Source organism: Caloenas nicobarica, chromosome 1 (assembly GCF_036013445.1).
Source record: "Caloenas nicobarica isolate bCalNic1 chromosome 1, bCalNic1.hap1, whole genome shotgun sequence".
Taxonomy (NCBI): domain Eukaryota; kingdom Metazoa; phylum Chordata; class Aves; order Columbiformes; family Columbidae; genus Caloenas; species Caloenas nicobarica.
In genome coordinates, this window is record NC_088245.1 from 112,735,260 (window position 1) to 112,752,653 (window position 17,394).

The 17,394-nt window shown below is 38.3% G+C and overlaps 1 protein-coding gene across 1 annotated transcript in view; it reads left to right on the forward strand.

The window, feature by feature from the left end:
* The window catches only part of IL1RAPL1 (interleukin 1 receptor accessory protein like 1), a 736,319-nt gene that overhangs the window by 688,512 nt on the left and 30,413 nt on the right, over window positions 1–17,394 (forward strand). The gene's annotated exons all lie outside the window — the stretch shown is intronic.

The window sequence follows — 17,394 nt, forward strand, 5'->3', positions numbered from 1 at the left end:
TGATATTTTCTACCTTTCTCTAGTCTGTCAGCCAAAGCCCATCTGAGTTCACAAATAATTTTGCATCTTTCTTCCTTTGTTTTCTAAAATTAGATATTTATGGGGAAAAAAAAAAAGACAAAAAAACCCCCAAACCAAAACCACATTGCCTTGGCCAAGGCAAAAGGAATTGTATAAAAGCTTTATGTAGATCTGAGGAAGGAGGCATAGTCATGGTCTATATGGTCTTTTACTGGGAATTTTGTTCTTTGCAGTTTCCTGAGTAACTGGAACTGTCACAATTCTGAATGAGAGCTAAGGCTTAGCGTCTGGACAGACCTTGCCTGTCCCTGTTTGTGAACGAGCCTGTAGTCTTACCTTATATGAATAGTAGGTATTTCTTGCTTCTACCAATTCCAGTCTTTCCCATGTATAAAGAAGTTCCACTCTCTACCAAGAGAATTACAATTTTTTTCATATTTTTATCATCATCCTTGACTAGTTTCAGGCAATTTATATACATGAACCTTTTAATTCACTTAAGATGCCTTTCTTAGGAGGATAAGAATTAGTTAGGAAGCATTACTAAATAGGTCAATTCCCATTATGTTATGGTCTCTGGATAGTCCTCCTTTTTATGCATAAAAACCCAAAGGATTTTCTTACCGCGTCTTTAACGTGTAGAAACCTTATGTTCTCTGTGAATTCAGAAGAAGAGGAAGAAAGAATTAATATTTAAACTGAATTATTACCCCTACCCATATTTCAAGAAGATATAGCTTGAATCCAGGCAAACCACAGAGATTACTGGCAAAGGAACGATTATCACAACTGTGCTATCAGGCAGCTGGGAAGCAATTGAGAATAAGTATTTACTTCATGAGGGCAAATATTCCCTCCAATATTGTCCCGAAGGGAATATATTTCAATCTACCAATAAAGGGCATACATTCCAGAGAATTTTAAAGCATTATAGTGAATAAAAACTAAATATCAAGTATTTAATCCAAAAGCATTTATCTTGGCTTTTGTCCAAATCTCTCATCGCATAATTATGCAACTTTCTTGCTGGTCTTTTGGCTAAGCTCCAGTAAAACATCAGTTTAATATCTACTAAGTAGGTTAGAAGAACGAAAACTATATCCTGCAGTAAGGATGTGGACTCAGTAGTCTGAAAGGTCTCTGCTGCAGCCACTGTGTTTCCATGACTACCTTTTGTATTAACAGTAAGTGTTCATCCCCTAACACCAGAAATAAAATCATTTCTTGCAAGGTATGGGTTGATTTTGTTTTTCTTTCCTCACAATTAGTCACTTTCTCCAGCTGACTAAGATTTAAACTTTTTAACCTTTAACCTCAGCTCTCAAAGGAGCTACTGTGATTTTCTTCTTCTCAGTTCACTACACTCTTTTTTTGTGTGGACATCATAAACACATTTGGGGTTGGAAGAGAAGCAGCATTCGACAGGGCTCTCCTTGATAACGTGAGCCAGAAATACAAGAAGCACATCAGTAACTGTTGTGAGCAGTGAAAATTGTTCAGTGACCCATGCATGAAAAATTGACTAAACCCCTTATTTTTAGTCCACATAAACACCCAAATTCCATTCACCTGCTGTTCACCTGTAATAAAACCATCCAAGATGATATACTTTTGCATGGAAGGAATAATATGGAGTGTCCTCATATATTTATCTCACAGAAATAGGAACCTTAAATGGTTTTATATTTCATTACATTACTACAGCTGTTGAGCTGGGCAGTGGTAATGATGAGGGTTATTTTGCCAGCCATCAACAGATGGCATATTACTGTGCAAAATGCTGCAGTGCTGTGAAGACAGTGGGTGAAATCCCAGACTAGAACAGGAGTTTTGCTGTCAGTCTGGGCAGTACTTCAGCAATTGGTTTCTCATCATGCTAGCAATCATAAAAGTGTATTAATTATGTTCTGCTGGGCAGAAAACGTAAAGCCAGCCATTTGCATCAGAAAAGTTGTTGTGCTATTTAGCAGCACTGCAGACTACCTTAGATGGTCAATATGAAGGCAGTATAGGAAAGCAAAATTCTATCCATAAACGCAGAGATGAAACAAACCCTTTTGTGAAAGGAAACAGGTCAAAGTTTATTTCACTTGAAGTTCCAAGTTTTCCCACTGGATTGCAGAAACAGTGAAAAGGAAATCAATATATGGGGCACACATAGAAGTGAGAACGATTGCAATTAGGGCTGGGCAGGACAAGTGTTTTGTTCTAACTTTGTGATGAATGTTGCAGTTTCTTCACACCTGCATCTTCTAGCAAACATCATCTCTAACCATTAAAAACTCATCAGACTATAATGCTAGGGTCCAAATTCATCCCTATTATAATACCTCTCACAACAGTAATTATGATTTAGAGTGTATTTTGAAAGACTTACACACATATTGACTGAAAAATCATGGAATCTGTTGAAGTAATAGTACCTTGACCATTAAATAGCACATGGTCAGCCATGCAAGAACAGAAAACTATTTCTAGATCATATGCAGTTAAATTTCATCTTTATTGTAGGTTAATGAGTATCTATATAAGATTAACAAAGCAGATACCAGCAAACATTTTTCTTCAACTTATAATTCCTTCTCTAATACAACAATTTCAATTACAAAATGTTTCCCTGATTTTTATCTTTACTACTTTGTCTTTTTCAGTTTTACTTACACCTTTCTTTCTAGAACAAATGCATCCAGAAAGCTCTGTATTTGCCACAAGTCAATAGTGAAAAGCAAAGGAAGTAAAAAGATACCTAGGATGTTATAACAGACATTGCAAAGATATTCCTACTAGAAGTAGGAAGATTTCTGGAAAAGGAATGAAGTTTTAGGTGTGTAATAAGCATGAGAGAAATTATTCTCTTCCTCCATGAAGCTTATGGTCCAACACCCCCAGCCTATAAACAGTTATGTAAATGCTTAATTTGAACCATATGAGTCATCTTGTAGCTTACAGTGTGTTAAGCAGTTTCCTCATTGCAGAAGTGTAGCTTAGACTGGAGTGATAACAGGGTGCTTTTTGCAAAGGTTTCATGAGCAATTTCTTTATAGCCCTTGCCAGTATCTAGCCATTCAAGCTTTATTTATTTTTTCCTAATAAACGGAAAGTAATATTGCCCTACAGATTATACTGAATTAAACTTGACACCCTTTATATAAATGCATTAATAAATCTTCCCCTTTCTTCACACTTGTTTATGTAGCCTGCCAAAACAAGTAACCTCTTTGAGGAACAGATGAAGAAATAGTGAATGAAGAAATGAACAGTCACAAGTGTAGCTAGCGATACTTGTTATCACAGCAACATTTACTGGCCTCCACCAGAGGAAGGATCCATTGTAATTTTAATCTGGTTTGTACAGTGGAAACAGTAATGAGAGATCTACAATACACAACACATCCTGCACTTATATCACCAATGTGGTGCAGAATGAGCAACCTCTAGTATAGAAGCAGTACAGACGATCCAATACAGCATTTTAGAACTATATTGCTTTCAGGACTTCAGCTATTATATCTGCATATTGTTTTACCATGTAATGTACCCAGGCCTACTCATTCATTCAGCTGATGCTGGGGAGTCTTGATTGTGAAATCTCATTGACTTGCTGCCTTTGCAGTTTAATTAAACAAAATAGAGGATTGGAGGACAAATTTCTCTGAGCATGATGGCAGATAAATGAGAATAGAAAGTGTCAGTAAGTATGCCAAAGTCATACAGAGCACAGGTAGGAGAGCTAGAACTGCAATTGAATGTCAAGGTCAGAAATTTTTGGCAAAAGACGGTCTCAGTCAGAACAAATGGGCTTCGCAGCATTTTGGCAAATTGACCATCTTAGATTTATGGTAAGTCAGTGAAGATTCCCAGGCTTACAGTTCCCTAGTCTTGAATACTGACAGTCATGTGAGGCCTTTCATACCCGATCAGTAAAGCTGAAAGTCTGAGTTCCCTGTGGGCTTCATTTATAAAAGCCTTACTGTGCAACATGACTGGTGTGCCAGGGATCTTGCTGCATCTCTGGTCTTGAGATGGTCAACAGGGAGGCAGTCTAGAAGCTGCAGCTTCAAGAAGCTTGAGTTGGATTTCCAAGGTCCACACTTCCAGGCAGAAAGACATCTGAGAGTTTCCAAGATCATTGATGTGAAGCTTGCTAGCAGTAAAGCCTTAGAATCCCCAGCCCCAAATAAGTCACTCTCCTTAGCAGAGAGTTTTAAGTCTCTGAGAACATAGGTGGGCCAAGGTCCAACAGGGTTTCCAAGCTTCCTCCTGCAGCACTTGAATTCAGAGCCTGCAAGTCCTGGGAGACATACCAGAATATTGGCTCAACAGGCCAGCCTTGCTCTTCAGACTATCCTGGGCTGGCAGCTCTGAGGTGCTGATCTATTCAAATTAAACAAACTAACAGACAGGAAAAAAAAAAATCCAAGAAAACAGAATGGAAACCACTGTCTGAACTATGGAAACTTAATTCTATTGAACCCAGTGTGTCCAGTCTAACAATCATTCATTTATGGTCAGTTCATAAATAAAACTGGAAAAATTCCATGGGACATATGTTTTTATTCCTGTCTAACCGTTCTAGCAATTTGCCTTGATAATTTCAAGTAATCCGTTGGAGCTTTTCATGTTCCCACTTAGTGAGAGGGTGGGTTAGTAAGTCTACATTCTTTGTCTTTCTTAGTAAAAATCTGGGGGTTTGCAGCTCTTTACACAAACAACAGCTCATCTTCAATATCTCCTATGTCACCAAGATAAGTTTTTTATTCATAAAAGTGACATTTGAGTAACTAATAGCTTTTTAATAGAAATATCTTAAAAACGAACATAAAAAGCAGGGTTTTTTTCTTCAAAGTCTTCATTTATGCAGAAAATGTCATGTCAACCTTTTTCTCCTGCCTTTTCGACAAATGCTCTTTTCAAACTTGCATTTCAGTTTGATTCTAATGTGTAACATGTGCTAATCATGTTAGGAATGATTAATTTTATTCAGGATGGCAAACTGCTACTCTTAGCTAGTTCTTATTTTTAATGCCATCCTTAAACTTACAACAGAAGAATCTTTCTGTTGGATGAAGGAAAGTAGCTGATGTCAGCCACTTCTCCCACAACTCTTTTGCAGTGTTTTCCTTTCTTTATTAATTTATTTTTCCTCATCGCTCCTCAGGCAAAGTAATTTCATAATATTTGTTGATTTTTTCTGTTAAGAGCCTAACCGTTTCCAGCCTTCCAGGCATAAGATGGGTCTCCATGTTAACACGTTCACACTGCGTCTCGTCTGATCTGGGTGCCAGAGGTCTAGTCTTGGAGTTGTCTACAGGCAGGGAGTTGCTGGCAATTGCAGGAGATCCCTCAGGATGCAAAGGAAGGGATGGCATGGTAAAGGCTGACTGTGGAAACATGGGGCAACAGGAGTGTTGTGGGCTTTTGTTTAGTGGAGAAAAAGCAATATCCTCTTCTTTCAGCTCAGCCTTTTTTCTGGAAGCTGCGTTTTGGCTACTGTAGTGTCACTGGGCCTGGGCAGGTGCCAGCAGCCCATCTCTAAGAGGATATCTTCTCATTACCATCGTCCAGCTTCCCATGTACACACCCTTGAAGAGGGTCCTAATCTCAACAGCAATGATCTTTTTCTGCTTCCCAGCTACTCCTTCCACACAATACTGACCTAAACAATAAAAATTGAAATAGCTTTTACAAGAATCCCTCATTATAGTATGAGATACCATTCAGCAGGACATTTAAAAATTACTACTGTTCCCATTGAGTTAGCTTTTCTCTCACACTCATCAACACACCTATTAGTTTTAGAGACTGACTCAGAGGAAATATTAGAAAAGTTACAGGACCATCCACCCCATATCATACTATTAACTGCCTTGGAAGTCAAGGAGATGCTGCCTGCCATCACAGTCTTGAAAAAATCCTCGCTTCATCTTCAAGTGACCACCTAGAGTAGAAACAACTTTGCCTTTTTCCCTCTGCCTTTTATTATTTTCCCCTGGTTTTTTTCATGCCTCTTAAATTATCTCATTATTTAACACTTGTACTTTACCATGTCACACTACAAAGTGTTTTAGGAGAATACCTTATGTAAAATAAAGTTTAATATGCTTGTTATCCCAAATTTAGTACATAAAAAACCTCAAACAAGGAACAAAGAAGCAAACCACCACTCTTTCCAAACTTTAGTCATAAGTATAACCTCACCTTGCTGTTTTTCATCATACCAATAAATTTCCATCTTTTAGTGATCCCAAATTAACATTTAGAAAAATAAAAATTTTTTTTTAAAAAAAAGAAGCAGGATTTTAAGGTGTTTTTCCCACACACACTATTCTCACTTCAGATAATCCATATGACTTCATTTAAGTATGGATTTAAACTCCAATGAGAGTGTACACTATACATTTAGGAAACTGGCTGGATATCTAATCATGCAAAACTTAATGCCTATGGCCATTCATTTTGGACTGTTTTATAAAAAATACTCATTTTCATATGTCAGCTGTTGTAATGCATTTTTAAAAGGATGCCATTTAGATGCTGAGGGACTGAAAGTAGATACTGCACTAAACACATTCTAAAATGCGTAATTGTTTTATTACTTACAAGTGTTACTTACACACAATAAAAATCAAAGCCTGTAGCTGCAATGGTATCTTTAAAACCTGATGATGGGCTAGGTAGTGCAAGGGTTAACACACCCTCTTCTTTTTCCCCTGACCTGGATTAAAATTATAGCTCCAAGTCACAAATGAAAAGTGATTTTGCAAACTTACCCTGGTGCCCTGTGGACAGGTGTCCACATTAAAAGGCCATCATGCAGGTGAGGATGACTGTCAGCCTCAACTCTGGAGAGTCAGAGGACTGGGTGAGCAGTGGGGCTACTGCTCAGGGTGTCACCGTGCACCTCTGCAGAGAGCTGTGCTGTCAGAGACGCCAACTTGCCACCACCCTCCTTGCACAGTTTGTATAATAAATATTGCATAATGAATATTTGTTTCTGTTCCTGTAACCAGCAGCCGTCATGCCTTATATTTCTATTGTCACTCAAACTCTGCTTTTAGTCCTTTCTATGAGATCTGCAAGAACTTTTAAAAAACACAAACAACATTGTAGACAACATTCTGTATTCTTGGGGTTTGAATGGAGCAAGGTGAAATTTTCCTTTACTTTCTTCTGCTTTTAAGAAATGCCACAACTCCCGTGCCTCTCAGAGCACTTAGAAAATTAGAACAAAAATTACAGTATTACTGGGCGTGCAGCAGGAGGACAGTAAGTTGTGTAAATTATTCAGGAAATTCACAATTATGCTGGTAATGAGGATTGATAGCCTGCTTGCTGACCTCCAGTTTTGGCTTCAGATACAAGATCCTTAAATCTCTCAGGAGTTTTGCTGGCAGGACCCTGTACAGTGCAACTATGGAAATTACAACTAAAGGGGGACGAAGACAGACTAGAGAAATGAGGCCCCTGTGGCTGCTGCAAGAAGATAAATAATTTAAGCCTTGCTGTTGTCCAGACTTTCCAGTACTCAAGAACATCTCCTTTTGACAAATACGTGCAAGAAACCAAAATAATTTAATGATTAATTGTTCTTGAGAAGGAAGTTGATTTGGAAGACTCACATCTTATGATGCCCAGGACTACAGCTATTTCAAACACAGACGAGAATGTCAGGCCCTGCGTCTTCCTCTTGTACCTACAGCCCAGCAAGGCCATTTTCCTGTTAAAGAGTGACAGCCAAGTTAAAGCCAGCCCTTGAGCAGGTGTTATTTAGGAGTACAAGAACCATGCTCCCATTCTTGGCCATGTGGTGCAGGAACAGCTACTATCTGTGGAGAGGGATGGAGATCACAGCTCTTCAGCCATCCCAAAACCAGAGTGAGAGAAGGCACGTTTCTGGGTCTGGGAGCAGGGGGCAGGCCCTGCTGTGGAGCAGAAGCTCCCATGCAGAGCAAGGAGCGGAGGGAGGAGGTGCTCTGTGGTCCAGGAGCATGTGACGGGAATCCTGCTTTCAGACAGACCCATCTCTTTTTTCCTGTGGGAATTCTGCTTATAATACAGATCCTCTACTCCACTCATATGCCTAGAGGTCAGAAAGCAGGGTACAGCATCAAGAATTCAAGCCTGACCCCATTTCTCTACTTTTTTTTTTTTTTTTTCCTTTAAACTCAGGTAGCACATATGCAGAGCTAGCTGGATTTTTTTTATTCCATTGGTGGCATTTGTGTAGCTGCCCTCACTAGGCATTGTCTGTCAATATGCAATTATATAGAGGTATATGGCAAAAAAGCCTGTCTGCCTTTCATGTGGAAAGGAAGCTGATCAATAGCAGTAGATCCCAGCACGTGTATGGTCCAAGAGTATGGCATATTTGTCATGGACAAGAAAACAAGTGTCTTCATTTGCATCTTTGTGAATGAAAGGGGTTTATTTTCATGGATTTTGTTTCAGGGGTTTCTTTGGAGAGCAGGGGACTAACTTACACATGCAAGAGAAATAGAAAGAGTACATGGTGTAATGACTACAGCAAAAAAATGGAAAACCCCGTGCTGTTAGGAATAGCACAAGTTCACATTTTTGTGCAGTAGAAATATTTGATATGTTAGGACTTCAAAATTATATAAACAAATATTAGTTAATGTGATAATTAAATGGCAAACATCAGCTATTTCTGAAGAAGAATTAGTATTTTCTCTGTCCGTTGCAAGATCTTCATGACATAAGGTAGGCACACTACGATTTAAAGCAGAAGCACATCTGTACTACACATATATAATTCTTTTTTACTCATTTGTTTAAATAAAAAAACCCAGTATGAATAAGCATGAAATACATTCCTACTCTCATAGGCTTTATTACAGTAAAAGCAAACGGTGTTGACTTTGCTTAACCGTTTTATTAGTAATGAACAGGTTCAGTTCATCAGGGCTCCAGCTTTCTGTTGTGCTTAATGGCTTTCCTGGTGAAAATTTAAACAGAGAAGAGGTTTCACATAATTTTGAACTGAATTTAAATGTTTTAATTTACATAATAGATGTGGTTTATTTCAATTGTATTTATCCTGTTGTACCACATTGCTTTATGGGAATGGAAGTTTTCCCCATCCACATGCTTGCCAAACCAGCTTGGGCCTTTTCCAAATGACATTTTCCATCATATGGTGTGATCTGACAGAACTGGATAGTTCATGGAAATCTTACAATAGCTAATGTTTCTTGTGTGTGCGGAAGAGGAAATACTACCAGAAGATGATATAGTGTTTAATTATTTATTGTATGTTATTTGGAGTCTCAATTTCCTTAATACCCATCTAGCAGGTGTAGGGGACTCTGTGCCTGAAATCTTCCATATGCAGCCCATCTTTACAGTATTTTTCAGAATGCTTCTTTGCCCAAATAATTCCCTGCAACCTGGTCAATCCGTGGTAGGCTTGCTCATGAAGAAAGAGCAAAGGGAATAAAAGAGCAGTCAGGCTGAACAATGGAAAATAAACCCACAAATTATTATTTAACGTATATGTGTGTCTCCAAAGCTGAGAATTTCCTATGTGTAGTCAAATTATCTAATGACTACACAAACACTACATTCCTTTTTTCCATAGCAGTCAAAGAGCAGGTATTATGAGACCTTATAGTAAAACAGTTTCTAATGCTGTTAATTAAGTGCTATGTCAGAAGAAATCTACTGGCTGAACAGTTAGGGGCTGAAACAACTGCAAGAGGGTGAAGAGTTGAGCATTCATTTGTAAACTGGATTACCGAATCTGTTCCTTAAAATTATTGCTATTTTCATTTAGATGTGATCTGACACAGTAACTTGTTTGCTGCAGCTCCCCAGAGTCAACCTCTTTTGGAAAAAAGTGTGTTATTTATCATTACCTACAATCCAGGACACAGTCTGCATTCCCCTTGTACGGAAAGTGTTGTGCAGTGCACCTGGGAGGGAGGGTGTGAGAAGTACTGGGGCTGCAGCTGGTTGCTGTGATTTATATGCAGGGTTTTTTGACATGGACTAGCACCCACAAGAGAGCAAAGCAAACCCACTACATTCTGTTCAGAATAAACAACAAAACAGGATTCGTAACAAAACCTACATGGCAAGAGATTTGAATGTTTTTGTCTGGTGGGCAAACACTATTCAGGTTAAGAAAAAAAAAAAAGTAAAGCGAAACAGGAGTTGAACTGTTGAAAATGTGCTATATTAGAAAATTATTGCCATTGTAGTCGTGGGTGGACTGGATTTATCATTACATTCGAGGAGGACCTTACCAAAACAAGTCTAGCGAGAGCTGCATTCTAACTGAGAAGAGCTGCATAAGTCCCACTTTCAGTCTCCTGCTGATTTGCCACTGGGTTTTGTATGGCAAGGAGGAAAATTTTGTGAGAGCTGTAATGGCTTGAAACTGGCTTCCTTAAATACCAGAGAAATTATTCCAGCTTTATAGTTTCTTGAGACCCAGAGTCATCTACAGAACCCCAGGAGGTTACAGTTCTTATAGTATTTCTTATCAATAAATATTCTTTGCCAGAGAGACATACTTTGGTCTTTATTTTGGCTATTCTAACCTCTCTCAAATGTGAAAAGATAAACAAGAAACCCCTCCTTCTTTTCTAGAACTTTCCCAGTACCTGACCCAGAGCAGGATTCGACAGAGCTAAAGCTGCAAAAGGCCATTGTGGTGGTCAGAGATTGCAGAGGGGCAGGGGCACCCCTGGGTGCATGACAGAGACAGACCTTAAGGATCATGGTCTCCCCTACGGGACTCCTCATGGGAACCCTTGTGGGACCTCTTTATGCAAAGGAAACTTCAGGCTTCTAGCCGAGCTTGTTTTCTTACTGCGTAGTATCATTAAAATCCAAAAGCCACAGCACCGTATTCAAAGGCAGCATGGTGGAAAAATAATCAAGAAACAAAACACTGAATAGTAAGCTATGCACGATGTGGAAAGATTTAAAACTCCCAGGTCATAAGCCTGTAAGAGCTGAAAAGCATGTGAAGTTTGACATTTAGAGACATCTCGTGGGTTTTTTTTTTTTCCCATTGGTGATATTTTGTTACCTAGGTTATTTTCTTGTGACTTATATCAAAAAACAGCTAAGCATTTAAAAGTCAAAATTATTTTTTGGTCTGACACAGAAAGCACAAGAAAAGTATGTTGGAGAAATGCATTAATCTAGGAAAAAAAAAAAAAAGATAAAATTTCCAGAGTAAAAGTCAAATTTGTAAAACAATTGCAGTGATTTTTCCTTTTCTTTAGCAACTCTTGCTTTGTGCTTGTGATAGCTGTTGTCTCCCACTCCAGCCTCTACTTCTGAAGAGGAAGGAATGAAAAATACTTACTGAACAACTAATTTATCAGCCTGACATTACCATCTATCAAGAAGAGAGGCCTGCTGTTAGGAAAATCAAGATTATTGGTTCAGGGGTTTTGTCACCTCTTGTGAAATGAAGGTTAGTTTAACAATGTATGTACCTGGGACGTGTTCTGGGCATTTCGAGCCCAAAGTCCCATACATGTTACTTCTCTTTCTGCAGTCTGCTATGGTGGTGTCTGTCTTCTTTGACTCTCTGACAGTCCTGATGCTAAAGAGTCCATCCAAAGCAGAAATGATGTGGGGTTTTTTTCCTTCACAAGCTATGAAGCAGTTCACCAAATTTTTTAATATTCTTGGTTAATCTTAGACCTTACCATGTATGTTTCTGTGTAGCAACTTATTGAGTGTTGCAGCCTCAAATATCTCAGGGCTGATGGCAGGGAATGTGTCAGCAGCAACATACAGACACCTCCAGTGAGTGTCCTGCTGTTGAACTGTAATTCAGCAGTTGGAAGCCTTATGGGGTAAAGGCCTTTTTGTATGGCAGTGGATGACTGTTAAGTAGTCAAATAGGTTTAGCTCTGTAGTGAATGTGGGCTAGTTTCTAAGTTTAAAAAAAACCCAAACAACTAACCAAACAAAAAACCCACAACAAGCAAAAAGCAAACAAACAAACAAAAACACAAAGTGAAACCTAATGAACAATAATTAGGCTTTTTTTCCAATTAAAAAAAAATCAGAAATTCAAAAAAGTGATTTTTAACTTCTCCAATAAATAGTGATAGCTACAAATTCAGACAAGGTTCAAAAGCTACAATCTGTCTTTGATCTTATTGCAAACCTTCAGCCGGTGTTTGGGTTTTTTTGGGTTTTTTTTAAGGAATGGTTGTGCGTACTCTGAATTTACACATCTATGGCCTGAAGAGCTTATTAAATATTTAATTCAGAGTCCCATGCAACCACCCTTCTGCTCTGCAGCATAGCAAAATACAGACAAGTCTATTAAGGAAGAGATATAGCTGTGTAATCGCATTCAGCCTCTTTGTATGATACTTGCATGGTAATATTTAGTGGAACGATAATACCCAGCCCTTTCAAACCTGCATCCACTGAATCCAAAGTAGAGAGAATTTGCACATTGTGTCTTCATAATTATATGGATGCAAGACCTTATGCCTCGCCAAAGACTGCAGAACACACCGCTCAGTGACAAGACTAGAATTTAGCAGTTCCCATCTTGCAGTTATGTTTCAGAAATCAGCATTATTTATTCGTTTGTTTAATTTGGCCTAACCTGCTGTATGAAATGTACAGCAAGACAGTTGTGATCGGGTAAGTATGTCTCTCTGGTAAGAGAGAACAAGATATTAAGATGTGAAAACACATGCGTAAACTGGAGGGCAGCATAGCAGTGGGTCAGGCTTTGTACAGGCAAGGAAGGAAATGAGGAATCTCTGAAGTTCGTCTTACTCCAAGGGAAGACTTATAGTTCCCTAGAATATGGTCAAGGCTCATGAGTAAAAACTATATGGTACCTTAGTTTTATTTTCTTTTTTTTTTTCTTTTTCCTTAATCATATTCAAAGGAAGGCTTTCAAGAACTGTCTTAGGATGTGAGACTTATCTGAAAACATGAGCAGCTTCTACCCACTTGCCTGCTGGCCTTGGTAGTTGACATTGGCAAAACAAGTGGGTCACTGACTTTGTGAGAAATTGCCACCTATACATCACAACTAGGAATTTAATAGCTTTTACGTCCCTCCTCTTGGAAGACTGATGTTTTGTCAGTACTTTTTCTCTAATACGAATGTAAAGAATAGTATTTAATTCTTGTGCAAGAGATTTTGATTGTGTCTGCCTTGGCCTTTTATAATTACATTTTGAAGTGTTAACATTAAAAATAAATGGCATACATATGTCTGTGCATGAGTTTTATAAATAGTTTACATTGTATAGTGAAAGAAATTCCCATATTTCTGTACACTTAACATTTCCACTCTCTTGGCACTCAGTATTACTAGATGCTGAGTATGACTCTCAGCACTTCATTTCCGTAATATATTTTTGAGGATTCTTCTAAAAAGAGGTTGCGGAAGTTGCCTGATAAATAGCATTGCTTCCAATAAAAATGGTTGTCCTTCACTAAAGAATCTGCTAAATCAAAAGCTAGAATGGGTGCCATCACAGCATATACTAACTTGTCTGACTAATGGCACAAGTGTGATTTAAACTGCCCATACAAGATGACATTTCATTAGCCACAAAACACTCACTATTTGCTAATTACAACTAGCAGGATCATAGAGGGCTGATGTTTTAAATTAGAGTTTATACACTAGGTATTTACTTTTATAAAAAAAATAAAAGCTTTCGAAGTTAGACACTGCCCTCTCCTGGACATAAGGTCCCATAGCAGTAGTTTGCAGAGTGCCCCAAATGCTGCCAATTAAGAGAAAACTGACACAAATCCAGTGAGTTCCTCTGCTGAAGGGATTAGCTGGTTTCAAGGAAGTTCACTTTGTTGTGGTCCCTCCTTGCATTCTGCTCTACTTAAAAGCATACTGTGTAAAAAAAAATGTTTTCAGTTTAGATGGCAAAGAGCTTTTGATTAATTTAGCTTGAACCCAGTTGGCTGGAGTTGACAGCACAACTTTTTCACAGTAAGCAGCAGGACCATGTAGTGCCATATATTCCAAGTTTTACAAAAATCAGCTCAATATAGTATGAGCATATTAATCTTCAGAGTTAAGGGTGATGGAGAAATACGCAGTTGAAGCTTACCTTTTAGGTGTTCTCTGACATGTCTTTAATGCATTATTTCACAGTAAAAAATGAGAATTATAGTGAGAAGTCAAAAGTGTCAGTTTTTTCTTTTTCCTTTCTTGAGAGTGTTTTTTTGGAAGGTGGGGAAAGGAGTGATAAAAACCCCAGCACTATCAGTTTCACTTAATTATTGTCATCTAATGCCTCTGGACTTTTCCAGGGTGCATAAAAAAATAGCAGTTTATCCAGGACTTGAGACAATATTCTCAAGAATTTACAGTGTCTTTTAGCAAAGGGGGCAGAGAGAGATGGATTTCCCTTGCTATAAATTTAAAATGTGCATTTAAATTCCTTCAAAGATAGACTACAAAACTGTAATAATCCAGCATTTACAGGAAAATTTAAATTAATGGCATTAAAAACATCACATATCCATTCATCAAACTTTTACAGTTTTCAATCCAATTCTATAGTTTTTCTCAGCATAGAAATCACAGGGAGAGATTTAGGGTTTAGTGTTAACTGTGAATGATTTCGATTAATTGGCAGACAGGTTGGTTTTTTTACATTAGCTTAAATATGAGGAACCTTTTTTTTATTTACGTGAATTTTAGATGCGTTTTAAAAACATACAGACTCCTTAAAAACAGACTGCCCATGCAGAGCAGCTGCTCTGCATGCCAAACTCTGCATCCTCCAACCACTCACTTCGAAGGTGCACTTATCTGGAAAAATCCAGCCCATCCTACAGCATACACTCACAGGAGGGCAGATCAGGATGTGCTCCCAAAATACTCTGTCAATTCACAATATTGCCCTTGAGTCAGCCTTTGCCCATTACTTACATGTGCCTGCAGCTGTGAGCATCTCTGCTCCACCAAATGAGCTCCACTGTCCGCTGCAAAGAGCCGTGAGCTCTGGCATTACAGAGCTCCTCATTAATGGTCACAGTTGGTCATTAGCTGGTCATCGAATCCTTCTTGATGACCTGCTAATGAACTTCCCACTGGCTTATTGTGAAGATTGGTTAAAGTAGACAGTATAAGTAATTTATAGCTGAACACCCAGCGTGCTAATGGCCTTTGTTCAGTGATTGTAATTGACACAGTACTACGAAAAGGTATCACATCCTTCCCAATTTATTACTCAGGTGTAAATATTTCATGTGGGATGGAAACTTTGGATTTTGTGTTTAAAAATATGCTTACATATTTTTTAGGGAGAAACTTCTTTAAGAATTTAATGAGGATAAAAGCCTTAATCTTACAAACTCTTTTTTTCTGGCATCTTTTGCCCCTAACAAAATACATTTATTTTTTAAAAAACAAACCTATGCATGTTAATATTCACCTGTAAAAGGCTCAGAGGTCTGTACAGTGCATAAATCAGGTCTCAGTGGGTGCCTGTTAGCTTCAGGAACCTGAAGAGCTTTGATGGTTCAGCACTTGTGGTGCCTAATCTCTGTGAATCATGGATAAATTGGCCAGAAGCAACAGTCCCTCCAGCTGTGATCTTGCCAATGCTTACAAGCTAAAAATTTTCAACTGGGTGACTTGGCAGTGAAGCACCAGGAAAAGTGAAAAAAAAAGGTGGCAGTGATGCATTAGGTAGCACTATACCCTCTAAGAATGGCAAATGATTCCTTAGGGCTTATCCAATTATCACAGGACTCTGCTTTTGCTTTAGACATGCAGCTACCTTTCCCTGTTTTGAGCATGTTTAGACTCCACCAATGCTATGGTTACAAGGCATTTTAAAGCCCTGAACATGTGCTAGATTAGGTGACTGTGGCCAAGATATTCATAATCCTTCAAGGTTTTGTAGCTTCACTTTCACGTGTTCATGTATCATAATTATGATGCAAACTCCCCACTTCACCAAGAACCTAGTTTATCTTCCATGCAACTGCTATGAAAAACTTGGTTAGCATCTGTTAAAATGTCCTGGGAACAACCAGGAAGTTTATAATCTTCTATGACAGGTTTTTGTGCACTTGACGCACATTAAGCAGTGTCCCAATGCTCATCACATTCCCCGCAAATGGCTTCAAGATTGCAAAAATCTTTCTTTCCTGTGCTTCCAAGTGGCACTTCTTGATCTGTGCAGAGATTGAGGAGGTGGGTTTCCAGGGAGGTGTCCTGACCATTGCTCTCTGTGGTGTGGAAACAGGAGCTGTGGTTGTCTAGAAGTAGCTTTTTCCCTCCCACTGAAGATCTTCAGCTCACAATTTGGTAACTTTTGTCTAAATGAGATGAAGTTATCAAAATGTCTTATTAGTCAGAGATCTGATTTCATACCTTTTGATTACAAATTAGACCCTCCTCTGCATCCTAGTTTGAAGTTCTGGGATACTCCTATCTCCTTAGCAGGCATTGTTGGAAAGAGCATGGCAGCAACCAAAGGTTCGTGAAATGACTAAAAGCCACTCAGTTCCTAAACAGCTTGTGATAGCAACATAGATGGTATTTGCCTTGGTGTTGCATATTGTGGTTACAAACATCTGATTCTGCACCTTTTATGGTGTGAATGTGAAAGTTCAAGCCAGGTAGAGGAGTCAGACACTTTTACAGAAAAACACAAATCATTTCACACAAATAAGATATTTATTTTAAAATTACCCATCTCCTTGTTATATAGCATCCTGCATTTGTTTCCAAACTAAAGTAGATTAAATATTTAAATATTAATGTCATATGTTTGAGAAGAATCAGGTCCTGACTCAAAGCAGAGTATTGTTAAGGAAATTCATTGAACCTACATAGACTTCTCATAGCATCTCGGTACAGAATGAAGTAGTGTTAACAATGCACATTTTATTATTTTCTTTTTATTATCATTATTATTATTTCCAGGAGCTGTGGTCAGTCAGCTTTAAAATGCTAAGATCAAAAACTGAAAGTGTAAATAAAACATGAGTTTGGTCTCAGCAGTAATATAAACTCCATGAAAATACTCTCCTCAGGGGGGAAAAAAACATTGCTTAAATCACGACACTTCCTTAAATCACTGTGCAATTATCCACTAAAGAAATGCACGCAGCACTTTAGAAGGCTTGGTGCATATTGAGACAAACATCTTTACAGCAATGGATGGGAGATCTTTAACTAGGTGGCTGTCTGCTAGTTTTATCCTGTCTTGCCAACACACAAAACATGTACAAAGTACCATTCTGACCCGTGTATGTGCTCTAGCCGAAACTCCAAAGCCAAGTGATATTAACACAATGTAAGACTGAATAATCAAATTAAACCGAAGTGAAGGCATATTACATTTTTAATTTTCACCATAAGGTTTAAAT